Below are 20,406 nucleotides of genomic sequence, written 5' to 3' on the forward strand. Positions count from 1 at the left end.
TTATATAATTTCATCTGCAAACATTTCAGTGTGTATCTCTAAAAGATAAAGATGCTTTAAAAATAACTTGACAATAATTCCATAATATCACCCAGTATCATAGTCAGCATTCAAATTCACGTAATCGTTTCATAATTTTTTTTATGGTCTAATCATTCAAATCATGAGCCAGATAAAGCCCATAAATAGTAACTGTGTCTTTTAAGCAATAGGCTTTCTGCTCCATCTCTTTCTTTTTCTTGCAATATATTTGTCAAAGAGACTAGATTGTTTTTCCACAGAGTTTCTCAAAGTCTTGATTTTGAAGAGTTCATCCCTCTGGTGTCCTTTAATGTGTTCCTCAGTCCCTTGTATTTCCTGCAAACTGGTATTTAGATCTAGAGGCTTGATCAGATTCAGGGTCAACATTCTGGCAAGAATACTTCATAGATGGTGTTATGTACTTTCATCGATCAGCATATAATGTCTACTTATCTCATTTTTAATAACGTTTAATAATATCTCATTTTTAATAGATCCACTAATTCATTATGGGTTATAAAGTTGTACAATATCATATCCTATAATTCCCTCTTCACTTGTTATCTGTATTTCTTGTTTAAGAAGAAACCTCCTAATCAATTATTTGGTTATCCTGGGTACAGTTCACATAGGAAAGTCAGTTCCACTTTCTTAAATTTTCAAAATAATGAGTTGGTTCTCTAGTATTTGCCAAAGGTAATCCATGAATTTCTCCCTTTCTTTTTTATTTTGCAGTCTTATTATGAACTCCTAGGTTTAAACATATTTGATGTGTTTAAATCCACTGAAATTATCATTTTTGTTGATGTTCAAATTGTCTCATCTCTGGCCTTTGGGTGCTCTTTAAGCTACGTCAGGAGTCCTCTTGACATCACAACCATAGATGTTTTTGATACGTTCCTTGCTTTCTGGTGTGATAAGATGTCCCACATTCACCTTTTAAGTTTCTTGTCCCAAATATGGAATCAGTCATTTCTCCAAGAAGCTCTCATTCTTTTCAGTGGGTAAAGGTACTTAGAGATCATAATCTAGGCGCTAAGGACTGTATGCTTTATGTTTTCATTTGCCTGCTTTATCTATGCCCATCGTTTGACTTTTAACATTTCAGAGTCATTTTATTTTAGATACATGAGTTAGGTTTTGTTCATTAATACATTTTGAGATTAACAAAATAAATTAGTTCTTGAATGTATAATTGAAATAGACATGTTCAGCAACTGCAGGAACCCTATGTTGGCTCCCTGATCTATTATACGAGGACTGTTATGATAGGAAGAGCCAAGTAGAAGACCTTGGAACTTTCCTCCCCTACCAGGATGTAAACCAAAAGCATATCTGGAGCAATTTCAGAGGTCAGTGCCACCATCAAAGACTTTAAAGATACAGGGATGTTGATTCTACTGCATGTCCATTTACCTTGTCTGTTTGGCCTGCACAGAAGGTGGTTGGATCTTGGAGAACGATAGTTGATTATCATACACTTAATCAGGTGGAGATGCCAACTGCAGCTGCTGTTGCAGGAGTAATATCTTTCTTGGAGCAAATCAACTTAGTTCCTCATACTTAGTACACAGCTATTGATGTGGCAAATGCTTTTTCTTCTATATCGGTTTGCAACGTCTCCTGAAGCAGTTTGCTTTCACCTAGCAGAGATAATGCCTCAGGGCCATGTCAACTCTTCTGCTCTCTACTATAATCTAATCAGTAGAAATCTTGGTTGTCTTGACATCCTACAGAAAACCAAATAACTTACTACATTGATGATATAATGATGACTGGTTCTGATGAACAGGAATTAACAAGTATCCTAGATGTCTTATTAAGATACATGTGTACCAGCAGGTGGGAGATAAGAACCACAGAATTTCAGGGGCTTACTTCAGAGAGGTTTTTGGAGGTCCATGGGTCTAAGGCATGTTGGGATATCCCTTCCAAAAGGATTGACACATTACTCTATCTTGCACTGCCTACCATTAAAAAAGAGGCAAAATGCTTGATTTGCCTCTTGGAAGCAACATATGCTACATTTGAGTGTGTTCCTGCTCATTTATAGAGTACCCTGTCAGTTTCAAGGGGGGCCTCCAATAAGAAAAGGCTCTGCAGCAGGTCCAAGCTGCAGTGCAGACTGCTTTGACTTGGGTTTTATGACCCAGATGCACTTGAAAGGTCTACTTGAAAGGTCTACAAAGAGAATGGAGCCTCTGAAAAGCCCTAAAGGAGAATAACAGGATTTAGAAGCAAAGTCATGTCCCCGTTCTCCAGTTGAGAACCAGCTCCTACCGGGTTCTGGTAGAGCTAGAATGTTTAACCTTGGGACATCAAGTGGTTATGTAATCTGAGTTCCCATCACGAACTACGTGTTATCTGGCTCATTAAGCCATAAAGTTGAACACGCACAGCAGCAATTCATAATTAAATAGAAATTGTATAATAGAGATGAAAATTAAGCAAATCCTGAAGGCATAAATAAATTACATGAGCAGTGGTCTCAGACTCGTATGATGCCTACTCCTGCTTTATTGTTTCCTCTCCCCCTATGTATACCTATGATTTATTGGTGAATTCCTTATTACCAATTGGTTGAGGAAGAAAAACTCAGATCTGATGATTCTTCACAAGATACTGGTACTAACAGGAAGCAGACTGCTAGGACATTTCAACCTCAGTTAGAAATACTCCTAAAAGAGTGTCGAAGAAAAATTCTCTCACCTAGCAGAACTTCAAGTGATCCATTTTATTGACAACTCAGTCAGTGTGAGATATCTAGAGGCAAGACTTTTTCTTGGTCCATGGGCAGAGTTTAATGTGTTGGCCAGTTCGTCAGGGATTTGGAAAGAACAAGATTGGAAAATGAGTGAAAAGGAGTTCTAGGGAAGAGTATGGGGTTAGTCCTCTTTGAAAGGGCACAGAGTGAGGATATTTGTGTTCCATGTGAATGCTCACCAAAGGCATCTACCAAAGAATAATTAAGTAGACAAGAAGACATGCCCTGAGGAGGTCAGCCAGCCTTTTTTCCCAGCCATCTCAGTGCTTGCTCAACAGCCCATGTTCAAAGTAGCCATGATGGCAGGGATGGGCTCAACAATGTAGACTTCCCCCTCACCAAGGATGATCTAGCTTAATATCAAACTTGCTAACAGCATAGGCCAATGATGATACCCTACTGTGGAGTGGGTAGTAATTTGTTCTCATTGGAGTAATCACTTATTATGGATATGGATTTACCTCTTCTGTCTGCAATGCTTCTGGTAGTACTACCCTCCCTGGACTAATGAAATGCTTTATAAAAGTACTTCATTCATCACTTCTGCCAAATAACTCCTTTTACAGCAAGAGAAGAATCACAATGGGTCATGCTCACGTAATTCACTAGTGTTACCGTGTACCCACTCAGAAACAGCTCGCCTGAGAGAACAGTGGAATGGCCTACTGAAGACAGTTACGTATAAGTTAGAAGACAATACTCTGAAAGCTTGGGTATAACCTACAGGATGTGTGTGTGTGTATGTTTCTTTTTCTTTTTGGACTGTGATCAATATATGTGCTGTTTTTCCACAGCTAGAATACAGGTCTGGGAATCAAGGGTAGAAGTGGAAGTGTTTCCTGATAACCCACTCACAGAATTTTTGCCTCCTATCTCTGATAGGCTTCTGCTAGCTTAGAGGTCTTAGTTTCCAACGGAGGAATGTTTCCACTAGGGAATATAATTGATTTACATCCTTGATTTATAAGTTGAGACTTCCATTGGCCATTTTGGACTTTATGTGCCACTCAACAAGCAAAGAGGAGGTTATTATATTGGCTGGGGTGACACCAATTACATTGGGGAACTGAGTTGCTAAGACACAATGGAACTCAGTGGATTCTCTAAGGCACCTCTTAGTACTTCCAAGTTGAGTAGAAAGAAAGTTAATGGTAAAGTAAATGAAGACCAATGGGGATCAGACTTTTTAGGAATGACGGTTTGGGTTACCCCAAAGAATCTGGATCTGCTGAGATACTGGCTGAGGATAAAGGAGGCTGAAATGTATGGTGAGATAGGAAGCAAGAACAACAACCACGGCTTGACTACCAGTTTCAGAAATGGGGTATAGCAGCTCTGCATATTTTTTCCTTGCTTGATATATACATCTGTATATATATTATTTTTTCCTCCCCATTTTCCTTTATTATATAAGGCATACTGTTAGTCTTTATGTTCCGAATGGTTTACATGGGATTCTGACTGAATTAGAAGAGAAATTAGCCTCACCCAGAGAGGGATATGAGGACTGTTAGGGTTTTGTATATTGCTTTTTTCGGAAGAGGGTGAGGGCTTCGTTGTAGATGCAACCAAAAAATGGATGCATCTTGTTAGGTGGAAGCATGGAGTTGTTATTCTTGTCTTATACACCTATCTTCTGGCATTGTCCTTTTAGAGACGGTTAGAACGCTGCCTGATTTTAATCTCCAATATAGGTGGCTTGCCTGTGTGCTAATAATATTCTTTATCTTTAGAGTTGATAAACTTCTCCAGGATATATCTCAGTTTTGATGATACTGTATCATATTTTCCCCAGCAACATGGTTGCTTTCAGTTGCCTGAATTTGAAGATATAATTCTTTCTTCATTTCAGGGGTGTTTTCATCTGTTCTAATTTTGGACACATTTTTTTGCATCCCATTTGTTTATTTCTTATTTAGAGGTATCATTTATCTGTGTGTGTCTTCCATATCCACCATTTTAACTCTAAATGGCTTTCATTTCTTTGCCTTTTTCCTTTCTGTGAGATTTGTTTTTTGTGTAATTCTTTATCTTCCATGATTCTTATTCTTGTTTATGAATTAGCTCTGTATAGACATTTTTTTTTTTTGTCCTCAATTTCTTTCCTTGGCTCTGAAATCTCCTAATTATTCTTCCTAGTCTATTGTGTTACCTTTGCATGTTTAATCTTTTCTTTCATACATTTTATGTTCTCTAAATGTGAGGGCACAACATATTTATTACCTGGTATTTCTTTCTTTTTTTTAGGGTGCATCTACTGTCTGAATAGACTTTTCACCTGTTTAAAGGTCAGGCATCATTTCTCCAGGGAGCATGACTTCATTCTTCATGAAAGCCTTTCTAAAGGCTCTAAACATGATTATACTTGTCCTTAAGTTCATCCTCATGAAGAAGTTACCTAGGTACTTGTATTAGTCAGGGTTCTCCAAAGAGACAGAACCAATAGGATGTGTGTGTGTGTGCATTGTGTGTCTGTGTGTATCTGATGGGGTGGGCTGGCAGGCTGGAGACCCAGGGAAGAGTTGCAGTTTTAGTCCAAAGCAGTCTGCTGGCAGAATTCCCTCTTTCTGAGAAGAGGTCAGTCTTTGTTCTATTAAGGCTTTCAATTGATTGGATGAGGTCCACCCACATTATGGATAGTGATCTGCTTTACTTCAAGTTCACCAATTTAAATGTTAATCTCATCCAAAAAAACCTTCACAGAAACATCCAAAACAATGTTTGACCAAATATCTGGGCACCATGGCCCAGCGAAGTTGACATGTAAAATTAACCATCACAGTACTACACCAATATTTTCTGAATGGGTGGTGTTGAGAAAAAAGTGGGGAACTGGAAATGGACAAATTATCTTTAGACATGTAACATGGATTTCATCATCCAACCATACTTTAGAGAAGCCCAAAGTTTCTGAGGTAAACAACTGCGCTCTTTAATAAAGGCTAATCCATTATGCAACATTTTATTCATTCGAGAGGAAGGCAAAGAAAATCAGAGGTGATGAATCAATAACTCTACCCACAGCTTTGGGAAGACCAACATTTCTTCCAAGCTCTCAGAGAATGAAGGTAATCTGCATCAGCTAATGATGAAAAGGAAGCATCATAATAGCTCACACAGACCACACCAGATATCCCAGGAACACCTTTGTTCGTTTTCTCCCTTTCCCAACTTCCCTTTGGTTAAGGGTTGCCTCCCTTTGGGCCCAGTTCTGTTATCTCCTGCATCAGAACTATGATTTAGGCTCCTCTCAAATCCTATAGCATTTGGTACCTATACCAGGCATTTTATTACTGCTTATTATTTATCCTACATATTCATCATTTCTCTGAAGCACAATACTGCAAGTTTCTCAAGGACCCATGTCTTATCTTTGGAGTCCAGCACACAAGGTGGGCATTTAATGAGCTGTTAACGTCTGTTACGAATGACACCATATGCTTTTTCTTGACATTGTATTCAGATGGTACTGTAAAAGTGTAATATCTTTATATAAGATTTCAGGATTAAATGGTGATGAGTAAAAGAACCTACTCCTTCTATCTTAATCCTAACTGAAATGAACGAGGGAATGAAAAAAATGTCTTGTCCCTTTTCTATGGAAGAGGACCATCACAAGGTAGAAAATTAATTTCTGGAAGCCACAGTGAGCTAGAACATGATCAAGAAGAGTACTAAGATTTGATTTGTAATTCCTCTCCCAAAAAAGCAGTTGAACTTGTGGATTCTTGAAGCTAAGCATATTCTCTAGTTGTTTTTTTGTTTATTTGTTTGTTTGTTTTTGAAGATGGGAGGGAACATTGAGAGTGGGCTATAGGACACATAGGCAACACTCAATTCAGTACCTTCTTGTCTATTAACATCAGTCCCATTTGAGGGCCTAGTTCATGGTGCAGAATCTCTGCCAGACATAGAGAAGAAACTATGTAGAGACCTTGGCCGACAGCCCTATCTTCCTCCCTGTTCTCTTTGAGAGGCTTGATCACTTAACTGTATGTAACAAGTTCTTTACATTAAGATATGAAGGGTGAATGCCATGAGCACAGGAGTCCTGCATGAAGTGATCTAAGAAGAATGTTGGGGGCAAATACCAGGCAAGGATGGAAATCTTAGCATCCAATTCTGAATAAATACATGCAAACACACGAAGAAGCAATATTCTGTGACTTGAAAGGAAGCTACTAAAGTGCTCATGAGCCAAAAGGGCACACATTTGTAGGGGGCATTTTGTTTTGGGTTCTCAAAGTTCAAGAGAACTTGCAGGTTTCCATGGATGATGGTGGCCACCTAAATTTGTATCTTTCCACACGTCCTCCAAAAAACTATACAGATCAACAAGAAGAACAAATAAAACCATCATTAATCCATGCATGCCTTTAGCATACTAGAAGACAGGGAATACTGTAAACTTCAAATTCATTTAATATACTTAATTGTAGCTCTAAGACTAAAACAAGAGTGGGGGGAGGTGCAAAGTTGGAAGAATCATATGTAAAGGGGATGGCAGAATAAATTTATGGGTTTTTGTATAAGCAATAGGTGAGAGTCAGTGGATACTTTTCATAACTGACAAACCAAATGAATAAAAAACATAGAACTAAGAAAGGTAACAACTAAACAAATATTCCGTGACTTGGCAAACCTTTCTAAATATCAAAAGAAAATTAAAAAATTAGAACAAAGGAAACACAGCAGATAGAGAAAGAAATACAATTAATATACATATATAGTAATTATAATGTAAAATAATAAGATGGAATTGAGGCCAAATATATGTCGTATCAATAAATGTGAGTGGATATAACTCACCTAATAAGAGAAAGATTTTCAAGCTCATAAAGCTGGTATGTATACAAGAGACACATCTAAACAAAGTTATTCAGAAAGCTAAAAATAAAGAAACAGGCAAAATATATCAGGTAAATGGAAACAAAAAAAGCTGGAGTTTTGATCCAGATATCCCAGTAGTATTCAAGTCAAAAAGCATTAAGCATAACAAATAAAAGTGCTAAAACTACATATCACAATTAAGATATAACAATTATGAAGAGTTATGCACCAACAAATGCAACCACCTATATAACTAGAAACAAGAGGAGATATAAGGAGATACAGATAGAAACACACTAATAATAGGAGATTTTAACATACCACAAGTACAAGACAGATCAAATTGTCAAAAAATAAGCAAGAATAATGAAGACAAACAATATAACCAATAACAAGGTAGATTTTATGCATATATAAAACGTTTACACCCTGATTATAGGAAATACGTCTTCTCAAGCACACATAGATCATTGAAAAAACCGATCATATATAAGGTCACAAAGAAAATATTAAATTCCATAAAGAAGAAAATTACTAATAATACTCATTACATGGAATAAAACTAGAAATTAATAACAAAAAAATTTTAAAAGGCCCTTCCATTTAGAAATTTAAAAATCTATTAGTCCTAATTTTTCCAGTGTCTATGGAACATCTACAAAAATGGATTTTATATTAGGCTGCACAGAAAACTCCAATTAATTTCTCAAAGCTGAAGATGTACAGGTCACACTATCTTATCACAATGTAATAAAATCAGAAAGTAAAAACCCAAGATTAACAAACAAAAAACCTTGTAAAACTTGGAAATAAAAACAAAACAAGACACTTTAAAAATCTTGGATCAAATAGGAAATTATAGTGCAAAATAATAATAATAATGACATTACATTTCAAAACCTCCATCATAAGAGGCAAATTCTTAGCACCAAATTCTTACACTAGAGAAGAAATGAACTGAACATTTAACTCATTAAAATAGAAAACAAACCCAAGAAAAGCAGGAGTAAGGAATTAAAAAGGATAAAACTAGTATAATAGTAAATAGAAAAATGAACCAGTGTTATTAATAAACAAATTGAACAGATTTCTGGCCAGACTGATCAAGAAAGAAAACATATATTTAAATTACTAAAATTGGAGAATTATTATTAAAATTTCACAAAGTAAAGGCATTTTTTTTCCTCCTCTTCCTTCCTCAAAGCTTACCAAAAATAAGCACCAAAAAGAATGTGATCCAGACTCTACAATGGGCAGGAGACTTTCCTTGATTAGAAAGGGAGCCCAGGATGAAGCAGACACCTTGTGGATTCCATTTTTCTTCTTGGCTAGGGAGGGGTGTGGCCTTGGGTGCAATGTAGCAGAGCTTCAGGGCACCAGGACACAGTGACCGAGGTCCTGGCTGGTGTATGGTCCCTAGCGGTTGCAGAAGAGAGGTCTTTGCTGGGTGAATCTTGTGTGTGGACAGGCAAGCATTACTACTGGCTGTGTAGGCTCCAAACCTGTCTTGCTGTCTGGTTCCCCTAAAGGTTTTTTGAGCTACTTAATGTCCTTTGATAAGTTCCTTTTCTGGTTAAAACAACTAGAGTGAGTTGTGTAGTTGATAACCAAGAATCCTTACTGATATGAGGAAAGTCAGAGTCCTGAAAGTCCATTGCTTGGGGTAGTCTTCTCCAAACTTTTTTGACGGCAAATCATTATCAGAATACAATAGATGCACCCCAACATATATTTATTACTCTATAACTTATATACAGATTTTGGTATGTTCATGAACTATATAAATGATAAAACAGATTTAAGTAGAAACTTTGATTAGATGGAAATAGACTAAACAATATTTAAAGCCAAATCATTTTTTTAATTAATTAATTAATTAATTAATTTATTTTATTGAGGTAACATTGGTTTATAACATTGTATAAATTTTAGGTGTACATCCTTAGACTTCTATTTCTGCACAGATTACATCATGTTCTCATGTTCACCACCCAAATACTAACTACAATTCATCACCACACACATGTGCCTAATTACTCTTTCACCCTTCTGTCTCCCCTCTTCCCCTCTGGTAACCACCAATCCAATCTCTGTCTCTATGTGTGTGCTTGTTGTTGTTTTTATCTACTACTTAATGAGTGAGATCATACGGTATTTGACCTTCTCCCTCTGACTTATTTCACTTAGCATAATACCCTCAATGTCCATCCATGTTGTCACAAATGGCTGGATTTCATCGTTTCTTATGGCTGAGTAGTATTCCATTGTGTAGATGGAATCTTCTTTATCCATTTGTCCCTTGATGGGCGCTTAGGTTGCTTCCAAGTCTTGGCTATTATGAATAATGCTGCAATGAACACAGGGATGCACGTATCTTCACACATTGGTGTTTTCACGTTCTTTGGATAAATACGCAGCAGTAGAATAGCTGGATCATATGGTAGTTCTATCCTTAATTTTTTGAGGAATCTCCATACTGTTTTCCATAGTGGCTGCACCAGTTTGCACTCCCACCAGCAGTATATGAGAGTTCCCTTCTCTCCACATCCTCTCCAACACTTGCTGTTTTCTGTCTTGTTAATTATAGCCATTCTGACGGCGTGAGGTGATATCTCATTGTAGTTTTGACTTGCATTTCCCTGATAGTTAATGATGTTGAACATCTTTTCATGTGCCTGTTGGCCATCTGTATATCTTCTTTGGAGAAATGTCTGTTCATGTCTTTTGCCCATTTTTTAATTGGGTTGGTTGTTAGTTTTTTTGTAAAACCAAATCATTTTTATTTTCTTTATTAACAGCACATCTTTACTGATATAAATCCACACTTCAAATAGTTTTCTTGATAAAATTTGGCTTTTTTTGGACTGACTTTTCGGTTGATCGGATTAGATTGTTGTAGTTTTTACTTTGTAGTGTGGCTGATGAAAAGTTCATTTCTAGTAGTAAAAGACGTGTCACATTTGCCATTTTTGTCTCATTGTTCTGTTTTTGTTTGCTTTAGTAGTGCATTCACTCCAAAGTTTTTGTTTGTTTTACTTTATTTTGTTTTTGTTTTGGCAGGAATTTTTGTAAATTCCTTCTTCACTTTGTGCTGGCTAGGTAGGCCGGCCCTGTGGCGTAGCGGTTAAGGGCGCATGCACCACTGCTGGTGGCCTGGGTGCAGATCCCAGGCGTGCACTGATGCATCGCTTGTGAGGCCATGCCGTGGCAGTGTCCCATATAAAGTGGAGGAAGATGGGCACGGATGTTAGCCCAGGGCCAGTCTTCCTCAGCAAAAAGAGGAGGATTGGCATCGGATGTTAGCTCAGAGCTGATCTTCCTCATACACACACAAAAAACAAAAAACTAGATAGTATAACTGATAATCCTCTGAACTAGGCACACATAAACCACGCTACTTTGCACACTTCTTTTACTCCCTTTCGCTGAAAGGGAATGAACGAGGGTGAAGCCACTGTCAACAACTCTACGTGTGCAGCTTCCAGTCTTCTGCATATGCACCACATGCCCACCTGACATATGAGCCGAACAAGGGTGCTCTTGTTAGACCGGATATTCAGGATCAGTAGAGATAAACTTCTTTCTTTTTTTAGGATAAAAATAAGAGATCAAGAGAAGCTCCAAATGTATTTTCTTCCTGCAGCCCAGTGGATCATCTTGTGCACCTCCTAGGGAGAGTGTCCCGCCTGGAAGCCTCTGGATGGGAGCAGTGAGATCCAGGAGCAGGTGTCAATTACGAAAGAAGTGGAACTGTTCCTGTACAGACCACTGCACACTGGGAAGGCCAGGGAGAGGGAGCTGAAGGAGAAACTACACTGGAAGGCCAAATTTGTTGCTTGTGACCGAGTTTGTGTGGCTGAGGGTGGCTCCTGAGAGGAGCAGTGATCTCCAGACCATAGCACAGGGAGTTGTGACTCAGCCTCTGAGCCAACCACCCACTTGAAAAATGGAATATGAAAGGAGAATGACTCCCAGGACCAAGGAAAGGTGTGGTAGCCACTGCTGTTTGGCAAACTGAGTAGACGGTTCCAAACTCTTTCTCCTCTGCCACCTCCACCACAGAGGCAAGGAAAACCATCTACCTTCCCTGCTTCCCTCACTGCTAAATATGGCCACATGACGTGGCTCTGGTCCATGATACATAAGTAGATGTCTGCTAGGGCTTTCTGGGGAAACTTTTGCCTTTCTTGAAAATACAGAAAAACACAATTAGTGCCACTCCTCTAGCCCTTCTTCCTACCTTCCGTTCAGGTGTGGTGACTGGAGTCAGAGCAGCCTCACTGTTCCCTGGTGACAACGAGGAAAAAGTCAAGGGAATTGCAGAGGTGCTGGACTTGACCAGGTTGCACCACTGAGGAAATCCCAACAGTTACTTATGCCTACATTTCTTGTTATTTGAAGTAACAAATTCCGTCTGACACTACTTTTTTGAATTTTCTGTTGTATGCTTCAAAGCATTCCTAAGTGCTACAAGACACCACATTGTAGACCAAAATTATAGACCAGTTCTCTCCATCTCCTCCCTCCCGTCAGCCTCACTCACCCCCACTCTATTCTTCAGCAAGTAGCCAGCCCCATTCAAAGATGAAAAATCATCAGAAAGAAACTCACATAGGTCCTGTGCATGGAAACAGCAAAAGCCAAGGAGGAAAGAAACACAGGCAGTTGAAAAACATGCATCTCAAGAAGAATTACTCCTTCGAAATCTGGAGCTCTTAGAAATATATAAATATAATATCCAAAATAATATAAACATAATGGCCAAAATAAATATTACTTAGATAAAAATGAAAAGTAAACGGTAAACATTTCTTTTCTTTTAACAAAAGAAAGGAAAAAGATGGAAGGATGTTGGCAGGGTGGTAGCATTATATGTGATCTCTTTTCTATTTTGGTCTTTTTCTGTGTTTCCATCCACCTCCCCCTGACCGCCCATGAGTTTGTATCACTCTTGCATTCAGAGAAAAAAACCAATATTTAAGAAAAGTCACCACTTTATTATATTCTCAGGTCTCTGCTGTGGTGGTTTGGATTTTTGGTCAGAGCGATTCTTTAACAATAGCCATGCTGTTCTGACTATGTGTTTATTTATTTTTTTACTCAAGCATTGTGCAACAGCTTTCATCCTCTGTCCTTCAGGAGGGAGTGGGGGGCACACCCCACCTCGGATCCTGGCCTCAGGCCATCCCTATCGGCAGCCAGCAGAGCCCTCACCTGAGAAGCTCCTGAAGAGCTGAGTGGGGTCTGAGCTGCGGGCAATGGAAGTGGAACTGAGTGAGAGCACCTGGCTTTGTTGAATGCCTGTGACCAACTGGCCATGGAAGTCTGCTGCCTAGAAACTCAAGCAAGCCTCAAAGAGTTGGTTCCACGGGCTCAAGACAGAAAAGGGAGAAGTTGAGAAGAGGGAGAGATGAGGATGAAGGAGGAAGGGACAGGAGGACTGGATCTGGAAGCAGGAGAGCAGGTGGCTGAGAGCTCTCACCTCCTGTGTCCTTCCTTCCCAGGCAAGAGGTCATGTGGGGTAGTGGGAGAAACACTGGGCTGGAGAACCGTCCCAGTTCTGACCCTTCACATCCCTACGGCTTTGTGTAAGTCATCACCTATAAAGTGGAGCTGCCCTTGCAGCCCTAACAGAGATGTTGTGAAAATTAACTGTGTTAAGTGCCCTTGTAAACTGTAAGGTGCTTTTCGAAAACACAAGGAATTATTAATCAATATAGTTTATTAATAATAATTAAACAGTGGGATTGGCTCAGTCTATCTTTGAGTTTTTTGCCTGGAAACCTCTCAGGTATTTAACATTGAGGTTTGGGTCTTTCATGACTAAGACAACTGGATTTTTCCCAGCAGCTACTATGGATTCAATTAAAGAATTTCAATAGGCACAGTGATAACTTTAAAAAAGCTATTTGTTTATAAACACAATAGACTTAAATCCTCATTTTCCATACTAGGAAGAAAATAGATAATGTCTAAAATGGATAATTAAGCAATAGCAGTTTGAGCATATGACTTAGAAATATAGAGATAGATACCCTGTGTTTGTAGATTGCAAGAATTAATATTGTTAAAGTGTCCATGCCACCCAAAATAATCTACCAAATCAATGCAATCCCTATCAAAGTTCCAATGGCATTTTTCACAGAAGTAGAAAAACAATCCTAACATTTGTATGGAACCACAAAAGACCCAAAATAGCTAAAGTAATCTTGAGCAAGAAAAACAAAGCTGGAGATGTCACACTTCCTGACTTCAAACTATACTATAAAGCTATAGTAATCAAAACCATATAGTACTAGCATAAAAACAGACACATAGACCAATGGAGCAGAATAGAGAGCCCAGAAATAAGCCCACATGTATACAGTCAACTAATTTTCAACAAAGGATATACAAGAATATACCACACAGAAAGGATAATCTCTTCAATAAATGGTGTTGGGAAAAGTGGACAGCCACATGCAAAAGAATGAAATTTGACCCTTATTTTATATCATACACAACTCAAAATAGATTAAATACTTAAAAGTAAGACCTGAAAATTAAATTCTTAGAAGAAAACATAGGGGAAAAGCTCCTTGACATTGGTCTTGGCAATGATTTTTTTGGCATTGATACCAAAAGCACAGGAAACAAAAGCAAAAATAAACAGAGGGACTACATCAAACTAAAAAGATTCTGCACAACAATGGAAACAATCAACAAAATTAAAAGGCAACCTATGGAATGGGAAAAAATATTTGCAAACCATATATCTGATAAGGGGTTAGTATCCAAAAAATATAAGGAAATAGTATAACTCAACAACAAAAACAAACAAACCTGATTAAAAAATGGGCAAAAGATCTGAATGGACATTTTTCCAAAGAAGATACACAAATGCCGAACAGGTACATGAAACGGTGCTCAGCATCACTAATCATCAGGGAAATGCACATCAAAACCACAATGAGATATCACCTCACACCTGTGCGGATGGCTATCATCAAAGACTCAGAAGATAACAAACGCTGGCGAGGATGTGGAGAGAAGGGATCCCTTCTGCACTGTTAGTGGGAATGTAAACTGGTGCAGCCACTATGGAAAACAGTACGGATGTTTCTCAAAAAATTAAAAATAGAAATACCTTATGATCTATGAATTTCTCTTCTGGGTATATATCCAAAGGAAATAAAATCACTATCTCAAAGAGATATCGTCACTCCCACGTTCATTGCAGCATTGCTCACAGTAGCCAAGACCTGGCAACAACCTAAAATTGACAGATAAATGGATAAACAGGATGTGGTATATACAATGGAAGATTATTCAGCCTTAAAAATAAATAAATCTTGCCATTCGCAACATGAATGCAACTGGAGGGCATTATGCTAACTGACATAAGCCAGACACAGAAAGACAAATACTGTATGATCTCACTTATATGTGGAATGTAAAAAAGAAAAAGTAGAAGAAAAAGAAAAGTTGAACTCACAGTAACAGAGAATAGAATTGTGGTTATCAGAGGCTGGGAGTTGGAGGAAAAGGGAAGAAAAGATGAACAAGTTCTGGGGATCTAATGGACAGCATGGTGACTGTAGTTAATACTAACGTACTATATATTTGAAATTTGCTAAGAGAGTAGATATCAACTGTTCTCACCACACACACAAAAAAGGTAACTATGGGAGGTGATAGATACGTTAGTTTGTGGAAATCACTTTACAATGTATATCAAAACATTACATTGTACACCTTAAATATATACAATTTTTCTTTGCCAAAAATAAATAAATAAAAATATTTAAAAATATATAGAGATAAAGGTACAAGTACCTTTATAAATACCTTTATAGCGTTTATACTAAACTTCACAGTGTCTGGTATTCAGAGTCAACCATTAGGTTAGGCTTAAATTTTAAATGTGAAACTTTGGAAAACGTTTGTATAACGGAGTGGGCCAGCCTCCCCAAGAAGGTTCCAGTCACCAAACCTTACTGACCAACTTCCGTGAGCTTGTTTTTGAACTGGCTCAAACATAATTTTTTCTCAGAGGAGATAAAATAACCCTGGAGTCTGTGACAAGTTACTGAGCCTGTTGCTATAAACTTGATTTTGGAGGGAGCCACTGTCATCACACACTGAGCACCGACTTTGGGCCGGGTGCTGCTCAGGGTGAAGAAAGAGGACGCCCTGGGCCCTTACCATTCTCTTCAATGCAGTTTGAAAAGCAGGGCCGGGCAGTGCAGGACATTGTGACTTCACACACAGACACGTCTCCTCACAGATACGTCTCCTCACAGATGCACTTAGAGCAGGAGTCACAGCAAGCACTGGAAAGACTTTAGAGATCACCTACTGCATGATTTTCAAAAAGGAAGTCTGTCTTTTTCTTTTTTTTTTTTAACAGAAAAAACAAAATATTAAAACCTCATATATCAAACCAGATAGAAGTGGAAGGAAGCCCTCTGGTGGTGGTAGTTGCCCACTTGGCTCCTCCTCATGTCCCCTTTGGCCTGGGAGGCCCCTGTGAGTTTCCCTAGAACACCTCTAAGTACAATCTGAAACCACCATCTCACAGACGGAGAAACGAAGCCTCCGTGAGTGGGAGATGTTAAGGGCCCCACAGCCGGGCACGTGCCGAGGTGGAAGGTGAAGCCAGGAGCCTGGCGGCCCCCATGTGTGCTTTCCACCACATCATTCCTCCATGCGTGGGCTGGTTGGAGAGTCGGAAGGGCTCTGGTTTCAGCTTCTGTTCCAGGAGGGCGTGGCACGGGGAGCCTGTGTGGACCCTACTCGGAACCGGTGTCCTAGGCTGAGGCACGCAGGGAAGCTGACTGAAGAACATTCCGGAAAGTCCTCTTTTCAGCTAGCCTCGGAATTGGAGGACATGGGCGGGTCATGAGGGGAATTTCCAAACACATTTCCTAGATCTGACAGGACTCGAGTAGCGCACAATGCCAATTGCAATAACCAAGAAATTCCAGCAGAGGGCACCAACAATCTGAAACAAGCGTCACAGGAGATTGGAAAGCAAAGAAGCTCCTTAAAAAAATGTTTGCTTTAGTATTCCCAGCCCTCTGGACAGAACGTTAAATAAATATAGCAATTCAGGCTAATTAAAACTTACCAATCACAGATTTCTAGAATGTAGCTTTAAAAGCATCAGGTGACCAATAGACATGCAGTTTGCCTGTAGCCACTTTTAAAGTTTCTTGGAAAATCTGGTTTGAATGCCAAAAACATACCCCGGCAAAGAAGGAGTTGTGGATGAGGACAGGAGGGTGACAGGGGCTGGGCTACCTGCTCGGGACTACACAACCGGTGTTCAGAGATTTGGATATTTCTCTTGGACTCCATCATTGCCAGGGAGCTGGGAACAGGGTTTCATTTCTCCAGATGAGTAAATCCTGGTTCAAAGGAGTTGCCTGACGGGGTCTAAGACTCCTTTGTAGAGGTTCCCAGGATGAGGGGGTAGGAGGAGAGGCTGACAGAGGCTGCCCAAGCCAGGGGCCAAGTTCACTCTCCCTGTGAATGGGATGAGTGGCAGGATCCCTTCCTTTTAGGAATGGTCTAGATGAGCGGTTCTCAACTGGGGACTATTTTGTCACCCCTCACCCCCCAAGAGGATATTTGGCAGTGTATGGAGACATTTTTAGCTGCCACAACTTTGGGGGTGCTATTGCATCTATTGGATAGAGGCCAGAGAAGCAGCTTAACACCTCACAATTCACAGGGCAGCCCCCACAAGAAAGAATTAGCTGGCCCAAAATGTCAATAGTGTGGAGTTTGAGAAACCCTGGACTAGACTTTAGACAAGGGATTCTCCAAGTGAAGTCCCCAGACCAAGCTCACCAGTATCACCTGGGGACTTGTTACAAATGTAAATTCCCTGCCTCAGACCTACTAAATCAGAAGCTCCAAGGGCAACCTGTGCTTTAATGAGCCTTTCAGATGATCTAGTGCATGTCAAGTTTGAGAACCACTTGTCTAGAGACTATACTGCTTGAGATTAGTAGTCTAACACCGTGCTTCTAAGATATTAATGTGCTAACAATCACCGCAGAATTGTTAAAGTGCAGATTTTGACTTAGTAGGTAGAATCTGCATTTCTTACAAGCTCCAGGTGGTGCTGATGCTGCTGGTCACGGCCCACACTTTGAGAAGCAGGAATTTAAGATACTGCTTCCACCACTTGCCGGATCCTAAGATAGACCTGAAGTGTGTGTTGAAACTTCAGATTCCCAGGTTCCCCCGAGGCCCACTAAGTAGGACATCTCCAGAGGAGGGGCCTAGGCATCTGTATTTTCAATAAGTGTCCCAGAAAATTCTTGTGATCAAGCAGGTCTGAGAACACTGACTTCAGGGGGCAGGCAGCTTCAGGAGTTATTGACTAATGACCTCCTCATTGAGTCCCCTTTGTCTGTACCAGAAGTTCTCAACCGGGGCTAGTGAGAATCACCTGGGGAGCTTTGAAACTCTCCCTGCACAGGCCACAAAGCAGATCCATGACATGAGACCCTCTGAGGGGGGCCCAGGAAGCAGCACTTTAAAAAGATGCCCCAATGATTCCAATGTGCAACTATGTTTAAGAATCAGTGACCTTAGAAAACAGTCTGGCAGTTCCTCAAAAAGTCAAACATAGAGTTACCATATCAGCCAGCAGTTCCACTCCCAGGTCCACACCCAAGTGAATTGAAAACATACGTCCACACAAAAACTTATACACGAATGTTCATAGCGGTATTATTCATTATAGCCAAAAAGTGGAAAGAACCCAAATGTCCATCAACTGATGTGTGGAAAAACAAATTAAAATGGATGTGGGATAGCCATACAATACTCTATTATTTAGCCATAAGAAGGAATGATTTATGTTACAACATGGATGAACCTTGAAAATATTACACTAAGTAAAAGAAGCCCGATGCAAAAGGCCACATATTGCCCAATTTCATTTGTATGACATATCCAGAATAAGCAAATCCACAGAGGCAGAAAATAGATTAGTGGTTTCCAGGGGTGGGTGTGAGGGGAGAATGGAAAGTGACTGCTTTGGGTACAGGATTTTATTTTGGGGTGATGAAAATATTTTAGAACTAGACAGCAGTGGTAGTTGCACAACATTGTGAATGTACTAAACACCACTGACTTGTACACTCTAAAATGGTTAAAATGGTAAATTTTATGTCATATGAATTTTATCTCAATAAGAAACAGGAAAAAAAAGAATCAGTGAAGTATAAACTTTCCTAATAGAGATTTTAAGAACTCAGGCAAAATCTGGATGTGAGTGGATTAGGTCACTCAGAAAAATCTCCTAAGACAGACCCATAGGCCATATATGTGCTCCCATGGTCTCTGACCCTCTGTTAGCTTAGGGAGTAAATGGTTTTTGAGAGCTTGATCAGAGGAGTAGACATTATTAAATCTCTATGATTAGGGGCAAAAAAGCTGGTTTTCATCTGTCAGTTGAAGTTGTATCGATTTGAAAGTGCGCTCTCAGAAGCTGGGAGGTCGTGCTTTTCTATGCTGCAAGGCTGACGGAGAAAGTGATAGCTGAGGTCAGTTTTCTTACAGCACCAGGTGGAGGCTCAGCTTATTTAATTTGATATAAACAGAAGGATGACCTTGCAAGGTTGAAGGTTTAGAAATGCTCAGGCAATTGACAGCTAAGTTACATTTATGTAGCCACACACCTGGGAGGGGAGACTGAACACGCCCAACCATGAGGGGGAGAGGTTATGGGGTCATGACCCCATGTCCTCAGTCAGATGGGCCTAGCAGGGAGGGATGCTAGCAAGACACGTTGAAGGTAGAGCGACCCCTCTTCTGGAAATTCAGTTTGTATGCTTTATTTTTATTTTTTGGGTTTAATATCTTTCTCCCTTGCTGGGCTCTAATATTCCACAAGGGCAGGGACCATGTCTGTTGCATTTACCACATATACTCAGCAGGGCTTGGTGTACAGTAGGGGGGTTCTCAATAAGTCTCTGTTGATTGACAGCTGGAGGCCACAAGTAAAGGCCCTTTGGTGACGGGTGAATGCTGAGAGCAGAACTGCCAAATGAGGGGCTGGGGGTGGGGTAAGGCAAATCTGCGAGAAAACCTTGACAACACATAGGTGCCCAGAATGGGCTCGCTTCACTCAACACTGAGAGGGAAGGAGAGGGAGATCATCAGGGGTTCCTGGAAATGATGACACCAGAGCTGACTCTCAAAGGAGGACCAAGGGTTAGTGGGTCAGACAGCAGAACGGCAGCTCCTGCAGGGAAAGCAACATATGCAGTGCCATAGGGCACCCATCAGCCAGGATTGTGGGGCAACCACAGGGGGTCAGCCGCAGGAGGCTGGCCTTGAGGGGATTCTACCCTAGGGGCAGTGGGAAGCGCCTGGAGGCAGGGGAGACATGGTTAGATCTGTGTTATGGCAGAACTCCCTCTGGCTGCTATCTGGAGGATGGTTTTGAGAGATAAATAAAAGTAGGAGGCTGCTGAAATACATTCCGAGAAGGAAGTAGAGGATTGCCTTGTTGAACTGACATAGATAGCATGAAAAAGACGGGAAGGATTTGAGAGCATTTCTGTGTAGGTAGATTTGTTGGGATTTGGCGACTGCTGCCGTTGGGAGTAAGATACGAGGAAAAGTCTAGGATAGTAACAATGATGATGGTGCAGGTGATGCTTACAGCTAATGTTTGTTGAGCGCTTACATGCCAGGTACTGTGCTAAGTGCTTTATATGCACCATGTCATTTGAGCCTCATCACCACTCACTGAAGTAGAGACTATTTTTATCCTCATTATATAGATG

Source organism: Ceratotherium simum, chromosome 3 (assembly GCF_057802395.1).
Source record: "Ceratotherium simum simum isolate JZ-2026a chromosome 3, ASM5780239v1, whole genome shotgun sequence".
Taxonomy (NCBI): Eukaryota; Metazoa; Chordata; class Mammalia; order Perissodactyla; family Rhinocerotidae; genus Ceratotherium; species Ceratotherium simum.